Source organism: Hylobates moloch, unplaced genomic scaffold (assembly GCF_009828535.3).
Source record: "Hylobates moloch isolate HMO894 unplaced genomic scaffold, HMol_V3 SCAFFOLD_8, whole genome shotgun sequence".
NCBI classification, from domain to species: Eukaryota; Metazoa; Chordata; class Mammalia; order Primates; family Hylobatidae; genus Hylobates; species Hylobates moloch.
Window position 1 is genome coordinate 116,113,544 of NW_026652283.1, and position 21,492 is coordinate 116,135,035.

Here is a 21,492-nt window from a genome sequence, read left to right on the forward strand (position 1 = left end):
TATGACCTGCAGCGTCTACAGTATTTACTACCTGGCCCTTTACACAAAAGATTGCAGACCCTGCTACTGTGCGCCACCAATTAAACTGTGCACTATCAAAGTGATCAAATGTGTCCATTATAAACCCATAACTAGCATTTGCCTGATCCCTGGATCCCATAAATCAAAACTAGATTGAAAGTGTGAGCTTTCATGGCATCCAAATCTGTCATATAAACATTCAGAGCCAGCCAGCTATTAGCAATGTGGATAACTCTTCACCTGTATGTTTTTGCACACACAGTTTAACTATTTCTCGATGTTCCTTCTAGTTAGGTGTGGCCATGTGACTGAGTTCTGGCAATAAAATGCGATGAGAAGTGATGTGCACTGCTTAACCCTTCAAGATTGGCCCATAAACTCTTCTCACTGATGGGATTGTCACCTTCTACCAGCTTGTTGCAAAATGATTGCAGGAAACTTGTAAGCAACATATTTAATAAGGTACAACCATAACGTGGAAGGAACATGGACTCCTACATCCCCAGTTGAAGGAGAGGTATCCAGATTAGGAACAACCATTTGGGACTTTACATGTGAGATAAATAAATTTTTCTCCTCTTTGAAACATTCTACATTTTTAAATTTCTTAACAATTAGTGTCACCTTAACTAATACAGAGTAAAAGTATTCAGGCTCTTAAATTTTTTTCTCCTGGTCATCTTTGCAAATATTATTGTTATGCTCTCTGCACTAGGATGGAAAACTTTGCAAGATAAATGAATGAATAAATAAATAAACAATCAAAATGTTTTCATATTTACCTTCAAGTGAAGAGTAAGGTTAACCTGGTAGGTTTTATCTTTACGTTTGTTTACAAAATGTATATCTCACCAAAAAATTAAGAACACTTAATTTTAGACATCTATTTTTGTTTATGCTTGGTAAGCTATCAGGCATTAGTACCATGGAAAGTACATTTTCCTACAGGTACTATGGAAAGTAAATTTATGATTACAAAAAATGATTAATATTACATTTTAAAACATTCTATGACTACACAGTTATTATTTCAGAGCATTTTCTGTGATCCCAGTGTTTCCTCCATATATTGACTAATCTTTTACCTTTATCTTATTATTATATAACAAACAAAACACTTTGGAATTAAGAAATAGAAATAAAAGAACATCACTGCCTGTTTTTCCATTCACTTCTCCTAAGAACTTATTTTACAGGCAGCCAGGTTTGGAAAACAGGTTTCCAAACTGTAACATAAAGCCATAAGGCTATACATGTAGCACAATTTTCCGTCTCAGAAATATTGACCTCTTAGCAATCTTTATTTGTAGGTTAAACATCACAGGCACATGTATGTTGAACCATAGGATGGTTAATTTTATATGTCAAATTGACTGGACCACGAGGTGCCCAGATATTTGCTTAAACATTCTTGGTGCATCTGGGAAGGTGTTTCTGGATGAGACTGACAGTTGGATCAGTAGGCTGAACAAAGCAGACTGCCTTCCCAGTGTGGATGGGCTTCATTCAATTCTTTGAAAGCCTAATTAGAATAGAAAGGTTGAATAAAGGAGAGTTTGCTCTCTCTGCCTGACTGTCTTCAAGCTGAGACACTGGGCTTCTTCTAGGTCTTGGAATGGAACCTACGCCATCAGCTTTCTTTGGTCTCCAGCTCACTGACTATAGATATTGGGACTTTTCAGCTTCCACAACTGCATGAACCAATTTCTTACAGTAAATTAATCTCTCTTCCCGCTTTTGATTATGTTTCTGTGGAGAAAATTGACTAATATAACAGCTAAAACAAAGGACGTTTACTTAAATTTGTACTTTAATAATCACATCAAAATTTGTTAATCATAAAACTAATGGGATGGAGAAGTTTTACTGATATTTCAAGATGTAAAAGTGCAATATTGTATGTTATTGAGCAATTGAATCCGGGACATGATATAGCACACAGTCACAAAAATGTAAACTTTTATGGTGTCCAAATCCACCATACGAACATTTAGTACCAGCCGTTTCAAATGAGTTTTATAAACTCCAAAACCAGAAAAAAAGGAAAGTTGCTTTTTTTGAGGTTATATGTGTGATTATACAATCCAGAACTCCCCGCATCTTTTGTATGTGGGGGGAAAAAAGACTGAAAATTACTTATTATATAAAGGGTTTGAGAAACTTAGATCACTGAGAGTTTTATCCCAGGACTTAATTCTTTTTATTTGTGTAATCTTGACAGTAAATCTGTCTATGGTGCAAAGATACATCATGACTCTCAAACACATTGTTTACAGAACAGACATAGATGCATTCATGAACAGACCACGAAAATTTGTGTATGGTTGTTTTTTTCTATGAGTCGTATGCTTACTCTACTTGTGGGAATCTAGCTTAAGGAAGTGTCCAAACATGTCCCATTGATACTTCTCTTGGGAAATTTTCTGCTGTCACCACCTAGGGGAGAAGAAGAAATATCTTCTCCCCTAGGAGATTGAGCCCATAGACCATCAATCTTCGAATTTTAAGGTATATAATAATTACGGGAATATTAAATATTTGTTCCCATATATCCATTTTCAGATAACCTTTTCCCAAATATTTTGATTCAGTGAGTCTCAGATATGACCTAGCTCTCTACATTCTAACAAACACAATAAAATTGTTCTGACAACAGGAGGTGGATGGCCTACGTTCTGAGAAACCACCGCACAAACTTTCCTGCTTTCAATGTGATGGGTTTTCTTAACTGTTTATAGCAGTTAGCTTTTTCTAGGTAACAACAACAACAAAAATCTAAGCAGCATATAAAAATAAGCATTTGTTGATCACATGGCTGAAATCAACTGCGGCCTGCTAAGCAGCTCTACAGATAAAGACTGGGTTTGCCTTCCTGTCTAGGGGTAGGTTGGCTGATCTGCTCCTCCAGGCTGGACTCGGCTGAGTCACTCAGACATGTCCCCAGGATGATGGCAGAAATGCAGAAAAGCACGTGGAACAGCCTGGGTCTCTAGAGGCCTAGGCTCAGAATAGACCTGCTGCCACCTCCATCTAACTCTATTGGAAAAAGCCAAGTCACATCGTCAAACTCAGAGTTACAAGCTCAAAAAATATTTTCTGCCATTTTAGTGGGAGGAACTGCAAAGTAACCTAGCGAAGGGTGTGGACACAAGGAGAGGTTACCAATTAAGGCCATTATTGCAATCAGCCCTTAGAAAGTACTGAAAGGCAACTACAGAAAGCGAGCAGTATCCCCATGAACTTTATTGGGGGGAATATGGCCTCTGAATACGCTGATTCAAGGCCATTTCTAGAATTTACATCCAATCAGAATAGTGCATTATCCTATATTCTGTCAAGATACTTATTTCAAGCCTGTGCTGTGTCTCCTTCTATACAGTAAAGTACGTATAAATTGCCATGCAAGCTCACATGAGTGCCATTTGAAAACTGATAACTTCTCCTGTGGAAAATATTCTTGATTAAGATTACACATTTCAGAATGCATGATATTCTCAGATAAAGTATGCTCAAGCTTAACACAGCTATAACTATGATAAAACACAATTTTGGGTAGAGAGAACATACATTTTCACAGCAGGATTTGCAATGCTCATAAAACATAATTTTAGAATCTTTCTTTGATTGATAATAAGGTTATACATAGATATAACTGTAGCTCATCTTTGCTTATTTATGAAATATATAAAGACTTTGATCAGTAACAATCACACCCATATATATATATATGAATGTGGAAGTAATAAAACTGGCTTTCTTCAAGCATCAGAAATTGATACATCTTCAATTCAGCCTGATTTTTGTTAATTAATGTAGATCAGTGCAGTTTTATATTACAGAAGTACCAATATATCTTTATTCTAATAAATTACTACAGTGCTCTAAAAATTGAGGCTTCTGCATATATAACATGGAAATATTTAGCAGAAATAATTTTTGGCACATACATAAATCAGTGCTGGAAGAGTTACTGTTCTCGAAGTAAATACAGAGTGAAAAGATAAATTATTAGTCTTGTGCTTGATCTTGTCACAGGAGAACATAAAAGGCCTCACTATAATAAATAGACCACTCTTTCTTTGAAACTCACATGATCTCAGACATTTATAAAAATAGAAACTTCTGTTGATAAATACTCTTGACTTGGAATGCCACAGAGACATCCTGCCTGGGTTTTTTTGTTTTTTTTTTACCAAAGTCCTTACTAAATCCTAGTATTCAAGGAAGTTTCTAAGGAATAAACTTGAGAAAGGCTGATAGAACTGGGGTCTTAAAAATAAAGGCGCTCATTTTAACAACATGTTCATTGTTAATAAGAATGAAGCGTTATTTGCTCTTTTTGTTGTTGTTGTTGCTGTAGTTGTTATTTGTGTTAACCTGGCTGGAGTTTCTATCAACCTTCCAAAAGTGCCAAAGGCATCTTCCAATGATCCAATAAAAAATGCTGATAGATGTTTGGACTCAGTCACATCAAAGCAAAATAAGCATTGTGAGAAGACCCCTGCTCATATTTAACTAAGCAGGGTTAAATGATGAATTAACTAAGGCAAGTCCTTATATCAAAAATATCCACACAAACTCCCTGTCAGATTGACATCTTACTTTACGTCTTGTGACTTTGAAAGGCTTACAATTTTTACTGCTGTTCTGAGACATTATTTTTAATATATAATAACTCCAGAAGTGTCTCCTTTAAGCTGTTTTCCATGAGTAACAGTCATGCTTAAGTTAACATGGTGGTACAGGATAGATTCCAGATTGGAAGGGAGAGGCTTCCAAGAGAGTGAGGTGGGGATACTCATCAGACAGAGGTGAAAACAACAAAGCTAAACTTTTCCTACATCCAACGCTAAGTATAAAAAAGCACAGATTCTATAGAAGGAGGCTTTTTTGCTGTTCATACCATAAAGGACTAAGCTACACTTATGTGCCATTTACCTTGGAGATCCTTGAGGTATATCTGAAAGGGTGTGTTTTCCCACTGGCTGTACTACCAAGCAGTAAATGGCAAGTTCCATGAAGACAGGGAATTTGATTGTTCACTTCTGTATAAACAAGAACCAAAACCCTTCTGGCACATGGTTTGTGCACCATTAAAAATTGACTAAGTAAATTATAAATTTTAGATAGTTTTAAAGTTCCTTGTAAAAAGTGACAGTTCTATTACAAAGGTAAGTTTCTCACTTAGATGTGTGATATGACTGCACAAATATTGGTTTGAGACAAAGATCTAAGACGTCCATAGTAGAACCTTTTGGCAACAGAGTTTGCATTTAATCTTGAGAGCAGTGAATATCTACATCTAATTCACTCCCTATTCCAATAAAAAAAAGTTTTCAAATTCTTTTTCCATAACTATTGATTAGAAGATAAATCAAGGCCATCTTATTTGTTAAAAAACAAGTTGCCTAAAATGATATCTATTGACTCAATCCATACGTGGATGTGAGTAATGAAGTTTCTAAGTGTAAACATATCCTGCAATTGATACCTCATGTATCATTCCACTTTCACACTGCTATAAAGAACTGCCTAAGACTGGGTAATTTATAGAGGAAAGAAGTTTAATTGACTCACAGTTCTGCATGGCTGGGGAGGCCTCACACAGCTTACAATCATTGAGGAAGGCAAAGGAGAAGCAAGTACCTTCTTCACAAGGCAGCTGGAGAGACAGAGAGCAAAGCAGGAGGTGCTACTTTTAAATCATTAGATCTCGTGAGAACTCAGTCACTATCACGAGAACAGCATGGAGGAAACCACCTCCATGATCCAATCACTTCCTACCATGTCCGTCCCTTCACACGTGGGACACAGAGCCAAACCATATCACCTCTTTAAAGCAATGTTAAGCTTATTTTGAGGGCTAAGGCTGCCCAGAGAAAACTAGCACAAATATGCAGATTAGGGCAGAAATCAACACTCCTAGAAATTCATTTATAGTTCTAAACTTTACCACAAAGAGCAATTAGGAACTTTAGAAAATCCATTGTCACATGAAGCAGCGTCAGTGGCTACTTCCAAGTGAAATCCCTCTGGGGATCACTTCTGCCCTCCTTTCATCAGCCTAGGGGCCAGAATCCTTCCCTGCACCTCCTGAAGGGCTCTGTCTTCCAGTGTTAAGTACGCTAAAGGCCACTAAAGGCTCCGTTGGCTTCCCAGGGCTCTCTCCAAACCTCCCTTTCACATCTTCCCTCTCTATACACACCCTAGGCTTTTTTTCTCAAGGTAAACCAAGGCTGGAAGAGGAAAAAACAGTAAACCTCTTTTGAAAGAATTCACCTGCTTCTTTTTTTTTTTCAGTTTGTCCCCAAATAGCTCCAAGCCAAATACATCTGTCACTAAAACAACAACAAATAAGTAACTTTAAGAATTTAAAAATCAAATTCACGGTAACTGATTTTTATTAAATCTCATATGAGTCTGGGATGATTTTAAGTGAAAAAACTGCAATGAAGAATATAATAATTGCTTGTCTTCATGCCAGGACAATATTGGCCTATTTTGATTCTCTTTCTGATTCGGTTCTTTCTTCAAGAACAAAAATGTGTACTAATTTAGGCAGGGAATTTGATCTGTGGAGGAAATGCATAAGGATGCTGAGAGAAAAATGAGCCAGGCGCTTGGATTAGCAAAATCTAGAAAATCTGTAGTGTGGGAAAACTAACAAGCAAAGAAAAACACATGCTCCAAATATTTTGCAAGTTTAAGAGCCAATTGTTGACTGTGAAGAAATTTAGTCCTGGTAAATCTCCAAGCTTCTCTGCTTTCCATTTCTTCAGACCAAAAACAAACAAAACAAAACAAAAAACAAAAAAACCACAAAACAAAGAGGCAATTGGCAAACGTAAAACTCTAACACTGTGTGTTTTTTTCTATAATCTACTACCATAATCGACATATTATTAAGAATGTACAGTCTCTGGTGCATTTTACTATATCATAGATTGTTCATTTCCCTGAATCTTTCTAAGATTATAAATTGAAAGTAGGTTTACAGTTTTCATAGTCATAGGAATATTTGTCATTCTTCACAGAGCGAATTATTCATTGCTGTTGTCTAGAAAGCTGACCGATCCCATCAGTTTTACTTGAGTGGAGGAAATTCTGTTTACATAGGAGAGAGGAAAAGAGCCCAGGTCCCCTGTGGCATTAAACAGTGTCTCCATTGCGCTGCATCTTCTATGTGTCCCTGCAGATGCATTCTGCATTCTTCTCCTTCTGCTCTGAATGGACTACGTCAAAGGATCCTTTGCCTTCTGACTTCAACTTAATTTGAATGGAGAATACCAAAAAAAGAATAAAGGAAGGAAAGGGTGTGGGATCAGGTATTTAATGTCTGTTTTCTCTTCCTGGTGGATCATCTGGAGAATCCTGGAGGATGTAGATTGACTAAATCTTTCAACCAAAGGGGTCATAGCTAATGTCAGGCCACCTTCTTAACATAAATCAATAAATCTCTATTTCTTTCTCCTCTTTCCCTCCCCCTTCCTCCATTTCTGTATCTCTCTCTCTCTTTCTCTATCTCTCTCTCTCTCTCTAATGACCATAATCTTAACAGCCTTGGGGTCTGATATGGTTTGGCTGTGTCTCCACCCAAATCTCACCTTGAATTGTAGCTCCTATAATTCCCACGTGTCTTAGGAGAGACCCTGTGGGAGGTAACTGAATCATGGGGGTGGGTCTTTCCTGGGCTGTTCTCATGATAGTGAATAAGTCTCATGAGAGCTGGTGGCTTTATAAAGGGGAGTTCGCCTGTATACACTCTCTTGCCTGCTACCATATAAGACATGTCTTTGCTTCTCATTTGCCTTCCACCATGATTGTGAGGCCTCCCTAGCCATGTGGAACTTTGAGTCAATTAAACCTCTTTCCTTTATAAATTACCCAGTCTCAGGTATGTCCTTATAGCAGTGTGAGAATGGACTAATACAGGGTCCTTGTATGGCCTACCTTTCACCTAATTTATACCTTTAAAAGTTGTCTTTTACTGAACTTGCCTCTAATTATTCAATTTGAGTATGCCATCTCCTCCCTGCCAGGACCCTAAATGATACATTCATCTCTCCTCCAATGATCTCTTCCTTAGCTCCCCAATTATTACTGCCTTCTTAGTTTTAGCAACCAATACGAGCAATTTATTTATTGAAAAAGTAATCTATCTGGTATATCTACAAGTCCTCTCTACGTGTCACTCCACTGACCCTGCTGTCACTCACTGAAGTCACTGACAGGCACAATACCAAATCCCTTACAGACAGTCTTCCTTACACTGCTGGTGCCCTTCAAAGCACAGGAGACTATTACTCACTGAATATTTTAGTTTCGGCTTCTATGCCATTTTCTGCTTCTGTTTCCTTAAAAGCTCTTTTTGGTACTCCTGACTGAAATGATGTTGTTCTTCAAGTTTCTGTATTCAGTGTTGTAACTGTATGCAGTTTCAGTGATAAGTATGGCTCCAACTGCCATTTACAGGCTGAAGCTTCCTAAATCTACAATCCCAGATCTCTCTGTTAATTCAAGGCCCCTATGTCTAATAAACTTAATATCAGCTCTAACGTGTTGATCAAACCAAACATGTCCATTTATTAATACATCTTTATTAACACATCTGTCTCTTCTTCTGAACTCTTTTGTTTTAACGCATGTTAAAATCACCAGCCTGAACACGGAAGACAAGTACAGTGTGTTCTGGGCTGTGCTAGCTGAATCTCACCCCTAAGACTGAGGCCTGCATTTCTCCAGTTGCTACAGGAATGCTGACAACTCATTAATGTGTACTTCCCCAGGAAGTGCCCTTAGCTAAAGGAATCTCTTTTACCCAAGCTTGTTTCCCCTTCCTGGGGTAGCCCACATCCAATGATTACTAAATATGGAGAACACAGGCTCACCCTCATTGTCTCTACTTGGGGCCACTCTGATGGGCCACTGCAACTCCAGAGCTCCATGTAGCCTCCACTGCCACCACATCACACTTCCACATCTCCCTTTGCCCAGTTCCACTTCTTCCCTCACCCTCTTACACGTGTTATTCCTGAGTTCTCCTCTGTAAACTCCCTGCACAAAAATCTCTGCCGCTGTGTCTGCTTCCTGGGAGACCCAACATCAGCTAGTGAGAACTTAGGGTCATTCTTGATGACTCCATCTTCCTCATCTCCTTCCTCCAATGGGTCACCCAGCCTGTGAATTCTCTCTTCTAAATAATCACCGTTTCTTTAAATCTGCACAGTCACTACCTTAATTCTGGTCTCCATTTAGCATCAAGATTATGACAATTATCTGCTAATGGTCTGCTTCACTCTGGCTTTTCTTACCTCCATCTTGTCAGAATTCTGCTGCTACAGTGATCTTTGCAAATACATTCCATTACATCATTCTCCCCTTAAATTCCATCACAACTTTGACAATCACCTTCAAGTCTTCATAACTGAATTCTTGCCCATGTCTCTAGCTTCTCTTACTATGATGACTCCTGCTGCCACTATTCCTATCGTCAATGCTGCTGCTGCTACCACTCACACGGGCACTTATTAGGATGTGTGAAGAAAAAAGAGACTTCCAGCTAAAATTTTCCTAATAGTTCATGCTTATTTATGTTTCCCTGTCTTTAGACATGTTATTTCTCTTATCCAATGTGTCTCCTCTAGCATATCCCATATTCCATCCACACGTCACATGTATTCCCTCTAAATCATCAATTCTCTCTCTCTTTTTTTTTTTTTTTGAGAAGCAGTCTCTCACTGTCACCCAGGCTGGACTGCAGTCACACGATCCCGGCTCACTGCAACGTCTGCCTCCCAGGTTAAAGCGATTCTCCTTGCCTCAGCCTCCCAAGTAGCTGGGATTATAGGCACCTGCCACCATGCCTGGCTAATTTTTTGTATTTTTAATAGAGACATGGTTTCACTATGTACTCCTGACCTCATGATCTGCCCGCCTCGGCCTCCCAAAATGCTGGGATTACAGGCATGAGCCACCGCGCCAGGCCATCAATTCTCAAACTATAACGTGGGGATCTTGTTAAAATGCACGTTTTGATTTAGTAGAGCTGGGGCTGCAAAGCTGATGCTGCTAGTCTGGGGACGACACTTGTCACATCAAGGCTCAAGTTACCTCCTAATTCGTTGTCAGAAAACACATATGGAGAGTATTAGTCATTATAGTGATATCTGAGTAGGGGGTGTTTACCCCTGCTACAATGTCTTACTGGATACTGTTTGCATTCTATTTGCCCAATAACACAGAACTTACACAGCCAGAGGGGAATATATCCAGGGTCTGGGAGGTACTTCATGGTAGCTGGTAATAGTTACTATTCTCCCAGATGGCAATCCCACTCACGGTAAATTATTTTACAGTGACAGTGGTCCCTAAGAGATCATCCATCCTGTCTAACAAAAAAGCAAATAAATACACTAGGAAAATAAACACAGAATCAAGAATATCCCAGGCTAGAGTAGAGAAATATGCTTACTGCTTTCTTAAGTTGAGAGAGCAGTAAGTATATTTCTTGATTATGTCTACTGCTTGTCAGAGTTAAGCAACTTGTCAGAGCTAAGACATAGCAGTCATAAGAGATATCACGCCACATCTCTTCCAGGAATTAATGATCATTATCTGTAATTGTTTGAGTCTTACTAATACACCATCAGGCAAGCTTCTAGACTAATGTCATTCTTGGAAGCCAGTGAAATTCATATTGCAGATTTAAGGTCCTTTGATATAGTACAAATAACCCCTATATAATTCATCTTACTAAAACCATTATATATATTTCCCACTGAGGTTTTATAATAGCTTTTCTATGTAAAAGGAAACATCAGGAAAAGAATAAATCAAGAATATTACAATAATTATCAAAGATGAAAATAATAAAAGGTATTATCAAAAATAGTAACTACATTATAGTGAAATAATTCATCAGAATATGAGAAAAATTTGAACCTGTATGCATCTCAAAACATGTATCTATGACATGCAAAATAGAAATGTGTATATCCATCACGAGAAATTCAAAAATTGATTGTTATAGCACTTGTATTAATGAAGTAAATGTGGGAATGATAAACACTAACTTCCAAATAATGTTTACTTGGGTAAAGGGTGGAAAAAACGTATTTTTAAAAATATTTCTTTAAAAATGCAAAGACATCTATTGCAAATAGTACATGTTGGCATCTGTTTAATCTCAGTGAAAGGTAAAGTTGATTTCTCTTATATCATTTTTTGAACGCTTAAAATGTTTTATTAATTTTTGGAAGGAAAGTAAGTAAGGTGATTTTGAATGGTAATATTAAAGCATTAACATTGCTGACTGTGTTTAGATTATCATTATCTAGATAGGGTATCACACCTAGTCTTAAGAATCTGTAAGTATAGTAAGGCAATATCGTTCGGTAGTTAGTTGAGAATATTAGCAAGCTCTTGTAATTCATTTTAAGTCAGGGGTGGGTGTCAGTATCTTTGAACCATGCCTTAATAAATTCCCCTCTTTTGTTGACACTATAGTGATGTGACAATTAGTCAGGTTTGATTACAGAATCCCAAGGCCACTGGAGTGAGTCTGCCTGTTAGTGGTAGGCCTAAAGAGTTAGTTTTTTTGGTTGATGTTTTGAATAAAACCATCTGTAACTGTAGCTGGGGCCCCGCTGTGTGCATTTGGACTTCTGCCTCTTAATATAACCATTAAATGTTTTTCCAGTTTATTTTTGGTTAACTTATTCCCTGGCTTTGACTGGACTTTGTCTTTTTTGATTATTATTTTAAATCCAAAGGCTGTCCTTTTTAGAGCGGCTTAGAGAATAATTGCTGTGAGTCAGGAATGGATAGAGCAGATTGCTTTACAAATAATGGTTTCCTCTGCTTCCTGGGTGGGACTCAGGGGCTCAGAGGCTGCAACTAACTGGGGCCTTGATACTCTCTCTTTTCTTAAGCTTCTGTCAAATTAAGGGATCAATGAAAAGTGTCCTTCCTACAGGATGCTCTTGGTTCCTGTCCCACTACTCTCATCAATTCTACCATAAGGCCCTAGACAGACTCCTGACAGGTTCCCAGGGAAAAGGAAGCTTCTTGTGGAGTAAGGGAACATCTACCCACTCTCCTCTTTGTATTCATACCACCCTGTTACGTAAGAATCGTCAGTGTTCCCGTTGAAAGTTTCAGGGCACTCTCCCTTGAGTGGAGCTGCACTCATATTTTTATTGGAGACTCCACAACTACTACTGCTTACATGGTCTTTCTATATCACCACTCTATACTTTTCTCTATCACACTATGCCCAGGGATGTAGATTTTTAGTCCTGATTCTGTCATTAACTAGTTAGAAAGTATCGATTAAGTTATTTTCTCCCTCCATGGCTCAGTTACTGCTCAGTTACTATTCAAAAATATAAATAAAAACATCAGATTAGACTTTTGTGTGGTTTACTACCTGCATCTTTTTGAGAAAAAAAGCTATAAAATAGTTCTAACATATTTCTATGGTTCATTTCATTATCTGTATCTTTTTGAGATAAAAACTATGAATAGTTTTAATGTACAAAAATGCATAAATAATAACATTATTAACAAAGTTGTGTGCAACACCCAGTGTTTACAAATACGGTTGAAACCTCTCATAGTCTATTTTCTCCATATAGTAGTAAGAACCTGAGGGCAAATTGATTATGTTGTTCCTATGTTTGTTGTGTTGATTCTGGAAATCCTGCTAGATTTACTAATTTTGTTGGGTTTGAATTTTTTTTAATTCTAAAGATTTCTACATAATTTCTTCTACACCTATAAATTTTCCTGACAGCTTCTCAGAACACCTAAACAGGTGTGTTTATTACCCACCTATCTCCATTTGTAGTTACCAAAACGAAAGAAGGTAGATTAGCTCAGCTGACACGGGGGGAGAAAGGAGACCCCTCAGGTAGCAAGACAAATCTTAGAATTAATGGATTTGTAAGGAGATGAGAAAGAAGCTGGATGTTGTCTCAGTAATTAACTGAAAAGAATCCTGGGGAAATTTTTCTGCTCCTGAAGGTTTCATTCTCTCAGCTGGATATTGTCTAATATATAAAATGATAGGTGGTATACTATGGACACCGCCTGATAGGTACAAACCCACAACAGGAGACCATCCTCTCATTTATCTGGGGGTCATACTGTCCCCACTTTGGAATTTTGACCTCTGCCTTGACAGGTGGATTTTACTTAAACAATTTGCCAACACCCCCGCCCCCCGACAACATATTTAAGCCCCATAAAGTTGAATATTTGCAGCTAATGCCCCTTTCTGTCTCATCAACTTAAAAAAAATTGTGTGTGCAAACACAGACACAGTTTTCACTAATATGTGTCATCTAATTCATACATGCCCAGTACATAACACATGAACAACAAAAATACATGTACGGCTCTTCTGAATTAAACATGAACTGTTTAATTCCATAAGTAAAAATATTTCCCCCTAAGCCTTTCTATCATTGTCAAAGGGAAACAACATATCAGAATCAGCCAGTGGCCATTTTCAATCAGGCAACTTCCTTCTGGGAACTTGAATATATCACAATTGCCTTTGCCCAAGTTTATAAAATCACAGCTATTTGAGCCACTTTTTCTGACAAATCTTTTTATTGACTATGTCAGGATAGAAAAAAAAGCTGATCTATTTTCTGATTCTGCTTTAATTGTAAGCAGTCAATTAAACTTCCTTCAGAATCAATTTTCCTAACTGCAAAAGGTGCTAAACAGTCTTATCCTCTAACATTCCTTAGCAATAGGAAATATTAAATCAGTGTAGTTTCAGTCAGATCCATGGTTTCTCATCCTAATTCTGTCATTAACTAGATGGCATTGATTAAATTATTTTCTCTCCCCAGGACTCAGTTACTGCTCAATAAATAAATAAATAAATAAATACATAAAAACATCAGATTAGACTTTTCTACAGCTCATTTCACTATCAGTATCTTCCTGAGAATAAAAGCTATCAAGTAGTTGTGACATACAAAAAGGCATAAATAATAGTATTATAAACAATTGTGTATGCAGCACCCAAAGTCACAAATGTGGTTGAAACCTCTCTTGTAGGTTTCTTCAGTGTATGCCCCAATTTCCATCAGGGTTACCCTACAGTGATTTTAGTTTTCTCATTCCTATGCATTTCATTGTCCTTCACTACCTGTGTTTGTATCTTAAAGTATATGTAGTACACTCTTTCATGCTATTAAATGTTCCCTAAATTATGGCATTCTGGAAAATTTATGGACAATTTGCTGTTCCCTTCATAATATTTGTGACAATCATAAGATTTGTGAGATTCATCCAAGACTATATACTAATGCTTGATGACTCATTTTTTATTCGTATTTGTATTACTTTTGGTGTATATGCCCCAGTTTATCCACTCATTCTCCTATTGAAAACATTTCATTTTCCAGTTAATTGCTATAACACACAATGCTATTATAATCATTCTTGTACATGCCTTCTTTATCGGTATAACATATGTTTAGGAGTGGAATTGCTGGGACAAAAATTATACACAACTCATATATGCCAGATTTTAACAAACTGTTTTCCAGTATGATTAAAACAATTTACATTTCCTTAGGAGTGACAAGAAGTCCTGTTTGCTTCTCCGTATCCTCACCTGCATTTGTGATTGTTGGATGGTTTACATTTTTCTCTATTTTAGGACTAAACGTTGTATCTGTTTGTGACTTTAATTTGCATTTAACTGGCTTCTAGAGCGGTTGGACATGTTTTCATATGTTTATTGGCCATTTGCATTTCCTATTCTGTGAATTGCCTTTTTATGTATTTTTCTAGTTTTCTACTGAGTTTTCTTTTCCTTTTCGATTTGTAGTTTCAAACCTCTATTTGGAATACTGACTTTGTTAATTTTTCACATTCCAAATATTGTTCTGTAGACTATCCTGGGTTTTTGTTTTGTTTACATTTTATAGTCTTTTGCTTCACACGCATTTGGAGTTAGGACACAGTCGAATTTGTTAATCATTTTCTTTAGACTTTGTTCTTTATTTCTCTTGTTTAAGAAATTCCTCCTCTTATCTGCAATATTTAAATACTCTCTTAATACTCTCTTTTATTTTATTCTGAATAACTTAAAAGTTTTTCTTTTTTAAATTTTTTTCTTTTCTTATCTGAAAAGACAACATTGGCATTTATTAACTTTCTGTAAGTCTGTGACTCAATTCTTGGACTCATTTCTTTACTGTTGTTCTATTTGTCTGACTCTTGTTCCATACTGTCTTCTTAAAATAAAGCTTTATAAGTCTTAACATCTGGTAGGACGAGCACCCCACCTGACTTTTCTTAATCAAAATTTTCTCACTTCTTTAGTGATCTTTTCTGCGCATTTTTAGAGTCTTGTCAAATGCTGATTAAACCCTAACAAGATTTTTATTAAAATTGCATTATGTTCATGAATAGATTTGATTTTAAAAATTGACAGTATTATTTTATTGATATTTCTTTTTCATGAACATAAAACATGTCTCTGTTAATTTTAAGTTTTTATAACCAACATATTTAGTCCATTTATATTTATGAAGATTGTTGATATTTTTGGATTTATTTTATACTACCATTACTTCTGGCCTAGGTTTTTTCTCTGATCTCTTTTATCTTTCCTGGCATATTTGCTGTTGGTTTGGTTTTGTTATTTCAGTTTTCTGTATTTATTTAGAAGTCATGTTCCATTTCTTTTCTCTAGGGCACCCCTCCTTTAGCTTTATAAACATTACCCGCTTTATAGCTCTTAGAGATTTGTCTTACTTTTTTGTGTGAAATCGGCTTTGCATTTAACTTTTTAATTTTTTATTTTATTTATCATATATGTTGTTTTTACTCACATTGGGAGGGATTTTTCTATTTACCAATTCATAATATTTGCAGAAATAAAAATCTCCACTATGTACTGTCCTGTCTTGTTTACTTCCCCTTCAAACTGATTAGCTGAAGAACAAGGAAGGTACCTTCCACTGATGGATAATGGAAATGTTTAACTATTACTAAAAGAGAGAAAGGAGAAACCCATCATTTCCTTCTTTCTGACTGTCAGTACTGATTTGATAAAGCTTATGTAAAGGATTTGTCTAAAATGTGTTCTACTCAGCTTCTACTGATTAAGTCAGTCACAGGGCCTTCTTGTAAACCTGGATTCTCTGTGGTCAATACAGATAATGTCCCACATTAATTTAAAAAGCTGCCAACCTCTCAATTATATTAAGCTGAAACAGAAAGTAGAATAATTGTATGTATTTTTCTGAGAAATCATCCTCAAAAACCATCGCCAGACTCCAGGTCATAGGCAGACGGCATTTTCTCTACTTTGCTACCACCTGCTATATGCTCCATTCTTCCTTCTCAGCTGTCATTCTAACAGTTTAGAGCTATGCTTAGAGGGCTGATTAGGGTGGCAGAGGCAGTTGACCACTAAAGTTTCAAATTTCTCTTCCACAGTATATAATCATTTCAGCATTGAGCAACTGGGGACTACATATCCGAATACCCTCTCCTTTGCTAACAGGTCGGGACATAGGTCTATTTCTTGCCAGTGGAATATGAGTGTAAGTGACATACATCCACCTCTTGGCTGAAGGAGCTATGTACCAAGTGTGTAAGGTTCCTCACTCACTTTCCGCTTTTAGAAACTTGGTGATGCAGGGTTTATCTTGAAACTGCAAGATGGCAGGCTCAAAAGAGGGAAATGGCATGGAATTCTGTGTTGTTGGTTGGAAGAGCACTACTTAACTCACTCTAGACTGTGATATGAGCAAAAAGTACAATTTTTTTATTATTAATTTACTGAGATTTGGGAGTTGTTTGTAATATCTGTTGCCTTGTCCAGCTTATCCAGTGTCACTCCTTTTCTTTTATTTTTATTTTTTTCATTTTCATTTTTTTTTCTTTTTTTTTGGAGACGGAGTCTGGCTCTGTTGCCCAGGCTGGAGCGCAATGGCAGGATCTCGGCTCACTGCAAGCTCTGCCTCCCCGGTTCACGTCATTCTCCTGCCTCAGCCTCCCGAGTAGCTGAGACTACAGGCGCCCGCCACCACGCCTGGTTAATTTTTGTTGTTTTTGTTATTTTTTAGTAGAGACGGGGTTTCACCGTGTTGGCCAGGATGGTCTCGATCTCCTGACCTTGTGATCCGCCCACCTCAGCCTCCCAAAGTGTCGGGATTACAGGCATGAACCACCACGGCAGTCCCAGCCCTCCTTTTCAACAGGTATCTTGTAGCTTAATTCTCTAAAATTTATTCTCATTAGCGATTGCTTTTATGGTAAATATCTGTATGCAGTACTTTTAATAGTGGAGATGTGTTCTCTATTATTTATTTTATGTTATTTTGACTTTTTAATTTTTATTCTTCTGGTGACCTCTACTCAAGTTAGACACTTAACTATGAATATACATTTTGTCAGAGGAAGCTGTGTTTGGCATTGGACGTATTTTGCAGTGTGTTTGACTGTCTAGGACAATAAATTAGTTATTTTCATTAACATTTCCACTAATCAGCAACAGAGTGAATTACATTATGGTTCAACACAGTGGTAAATAGAGCCAATTTCATTATTTTAAGTGGTACTTAAAATGCTTTTAAGTCTTCAATAATTTATTGCCTTAAGGCATTAGATGAAAAATTTGTTAGTTCCTCTTTTTCCTATAAATTCTTGTAAAAGTGAAGGAAAACTGTAAAAAATCAACTTTAAAATACCTGGTCTAATTAATTGTTAACTTTCTTCTTAACAGCTAGATAAAAATTAACTTCACCTTTAAGTAAACACTTCAAAATGTATACAGTTATCTCATGTCCAATCTGTAATTAGAATTTTATCTAATTGGAAAAAAAGACAATTTCAGGATCTGGGAAAAATATGGGGAAGATCACACACGGAAGCCTGCCAGGAGGTGGGGGGCTGGGGGAGGGATAGCATTAGGAGAAATACCTAATGTAAATGATGAGTTGATGGGTGCAGCAAGCCAACATGGCACATGTATACCTATGTATCAAACCTGCATGTTGTGCACATGTACCCTAGAACATGAAGTATGATTAAAAAAATAAAAATAAATAAATTTTAAAAGGAAAACAAAAAATAAGAAAAAAAAAGATACTTCTGTAAAAAAAAAAAATAGAAGGTCATTTAGTCCAGCAAGCTACTGAAGTAAACATAGAACACCTGAGCTTTTCTCCAGTCCCGGGTGAAATGAGGGCGCAAGTTATATCACAGAGTACTCAAAATGCAACTGTTCACTTTTCTATCAATGTCATGACCAGATGCTATAATTTTCTACCAAACTTGTGCTCTGTTTTACAACAGCAGGATAAATCTCTGTAGCACTTAATCCAGTGGTACTTTGTAAGTGAACCTGCCAAGAAGGAACACGTGACTGTTGCTTAGAAATAGTACATTTGGTAGCAAACAAGTACAGTGTACAGTTAGCCTAGTAATACACCCGACTGTTAACCTCATCTAAGTGACGATTCACCTGTAAAAATCCATACATTTCCTAGATGGAACACGTTCACCCTTAGAAACATGTAAGAACACAGGTTTTTGTTATAATAAAGTGGATATACTAGGGCCTCTATTATGATATTTGCTACCATTTATTAGGCTGTTGGTATGAGCCAAAAATTGTGATAAGTACTTTCTATATGTAATCTCATTTAATGTTCACAGCATTCTGCAAGTTGCAATCCTATTTTATTTAAGTAAACGGAGCCTCTAAAAGGATAAATAAATCCCCCAAGTTAACATTGCTACTTAATGGCAGAACTCAAATGTAAATACTGCTTCTAAAACAGGTGCATTTTCCGCAGAAACTCACTGCCTGGTTTGCCACCTATTTGATAGATTTCTACTGTAAATGACATATTATATCTTTTATTTACACATAATTTAAGTACTTGTTGTGAATGCACTGATCCTATTCCAAACCAGTGGAAAAGAAAAATAGCATTATTGTTGTTGTTGTTTCAGGAGCTGGAAGCTACGGTTTTCTGGGAGGATTACACATTAAGCTACTGCAAGAAAAAAACAAGTCTGCCTCTGAGCAGAAAGAATCCTAAGCAAGGAGTCCTATCTGGTGTGACAGACCTCGACACTGGCTATTGCTGATTTAACAATAGCCTCCCTCCTTCCCGGCTCACAACACGTGTGGCAGAGATTCTTTATTCTTGGAGGTAGAAATGAACAGTACCCTTCCTCTAGGGGATGACTCATGAGAAGTGTAAACCAATTCTAGCAACTTCTTTCCCCTTTCACAAGTGGTTGGAGCTAAGCCAGGTCTTCTGGTTGGGGCTTTTAGAAAGCTTTAGCTTTCCTAAGGCAGATGTGATTTTTTGAGATGCTCCAGTCTTGTTATGGGTGTGAGGATGAAAGAAAACATGCTGAGGATGTGTATGCACAGAGGGTTAAAAAAAACAGCATTTAAAGCTGCTTGTTTAATTTTTTTCAGCTCCAGTTTTCTAGAAAATAGGTTAAAATCTGTAATACTGGATTATCTTAAAGGTACAGACACCGTATACACCTAGGGCTCTTTAGAAGATAAAATCAGAAAATACATAGACCAGCATATTTAGAGTTACACAATGCACATTTTATAGGTTTATTTTTCATTATTCATTCAATATTTCAAATAAAATGTCCTTTGTATTGGTTTAATTTTCATTATTCTTTCAATGCCTCAAATAAAAAAACTGTAAAATTAAACAAGATTTCCCTGTGCCGTGTTAGAATACTAGGATTAAAAGCAAAATTTTGCATTCATTCTGCTTGCTTGGGGCTTTCCAAATAGGTCCCTCTAGGGCCTCAATAAATTGAGTTTAGGTTATTTTCACACATAATGGCTACATTCTATTGTCATTTGTCCTCTCTCTTCTATACCCGTCTTTGCTCCCTCTACCTGGGGAGGCCACACAAGCATTAAACATTAAATGATGAGTAGACAGTGAGTAAAGAGAGAGGAATTTTAACACACAGGGAACAGAAACTGAGGTAAGAAAAAATACTTTTAACGTGCAGTTAACTCTTTAAATCCAATTTTTTTTTAAGTCATTAATCCTGCAGCTTAGTCTGGAAGGGGCACAGAAGACCACGGGAATAATAGGCTTTATTCCAACCTTTGGGCATAGAGGGCTTCCAGCAAATCCAGCACCATTTGCAAATGCTCTGATGTTCTGTCTCATGAATAAATCCAAAGATGCAATAACGTGTTTATGAATTTGGAGCTCTTTAGAATAAAGATGCCACGAAATACTGATTGCCATTTCAAATTTCACAGTGCTCAGAGAAAAGGGCTTGACTTCAGACTTCCAGAAAATGTTCATTTGCCAAATATAAAGTGAGCCTTTTTCTAGGTGTATAAATGACAGAGGTTTCTTCTGGGACTGTTTTGTTTCTGAAGTACTCTTTTCTCTCCTACCACTCTGCATATTGCATCATAAATTAGAATGACAGCTGCTAACCATGCAGAAAGGTTTTCCATTTTCAAGTAAAAAGGATTATTTTAATCCACCTCCAAAATGGAATAACATAATTTCATTAACATCTAACTATACCTTGTCCACTAATGGTAATGGATATCACGCCAGGGTAAAGCACAGAAAATACTGCTGCCAGATTAAATCTCCCTAAAGGAGCACTGAGAAAAAATATATATCTAATCCATTTATATGAGGAAAAATGACCTGGGGCAGTAATGTTATTTTCTATTAAGGTAATCTGGAAAGTGGATGGAAACCAGTTAGACAGTAATTTAATATAAGCACAACACAGAACTCAGAAATGAACAAATTTATTCCCATACTGAGAACAGTTAAATGGTATCTTAAGCTTGTATTTGATCTGAGAAAATGATTTCCAAAGCCTGGAATATAGTGATCTTATAAACATCACTTCAAAGGTTATTTGAAAATACTTTCCAAAACAAAAATATGGGACATAGTTCTTTGTTAGTAATTCTAAAAGTCTTTAGAATGCCATCTCCTTACCTTCTAAATTTATCGTAAAAAAAAAAGACCAAGTAAGTTTTTAAAACTTTGCTTCTTCAGTGAAATATCTGTACGTCATATAAGTAACATTTTAGATCTCAGCATAGAAAGTTTCCCAACAGACTTTTTATATATTTACATTTTTATATTATTACGTATTTATATTTAATCCTTTTCTTAGAAAACAAATGTGTTGTCCTCATAAAGGTGATTTTTAAAAGCCGCATTCATCTATTTATGAAACGTGTTATTTGTGGTGTTCTGTTCATGTTCAAAGGTCCTTCTAGATCTATTGTTTATACAGGAGCTGTTCTCACTTTAAGTGTAATTTCTCTGCACCCCAGCTACGTTTCTTCGTTTGTAACTCAGAAAAGACTGAAGAAGCAGCAACCACATCATGAGCTGGGCAGTAAAATGGACGAGAAAACTAGTCAGCTTCTAGCTAAGAGTATTTTAAGAGTGC

The 21,492-nt window shown here is 36.7% G+C and overlaps 1 long non-coding RNA gene across 1 annotated transcript; it reads right to left on the bottom strand.

Moving 5' to 3' along the window:
- Positions 1 to 1,408: 1,408 nt before the first annotated feature.
- LOC131383971 (uncharacterized) lies at positions 1,409 to 9,329 on the bottom strand. Its single transcript, XR_009214398.1, has 4 exons — positions 9,255 to 9,329; positions 7,134 to 7,287; positions 5,599 to 5,683; positions 1,409 to 1,543 (listed from the first exon to the last, which is right to left on the bottom strand). It is a non-coding gene; the product is annotated as an uncharacterized LOC131383971 (long non-coding RNA).
- Between the last annotated feature and the right edge of the window lie 12,163 nt (positions 9,330 to 21,492).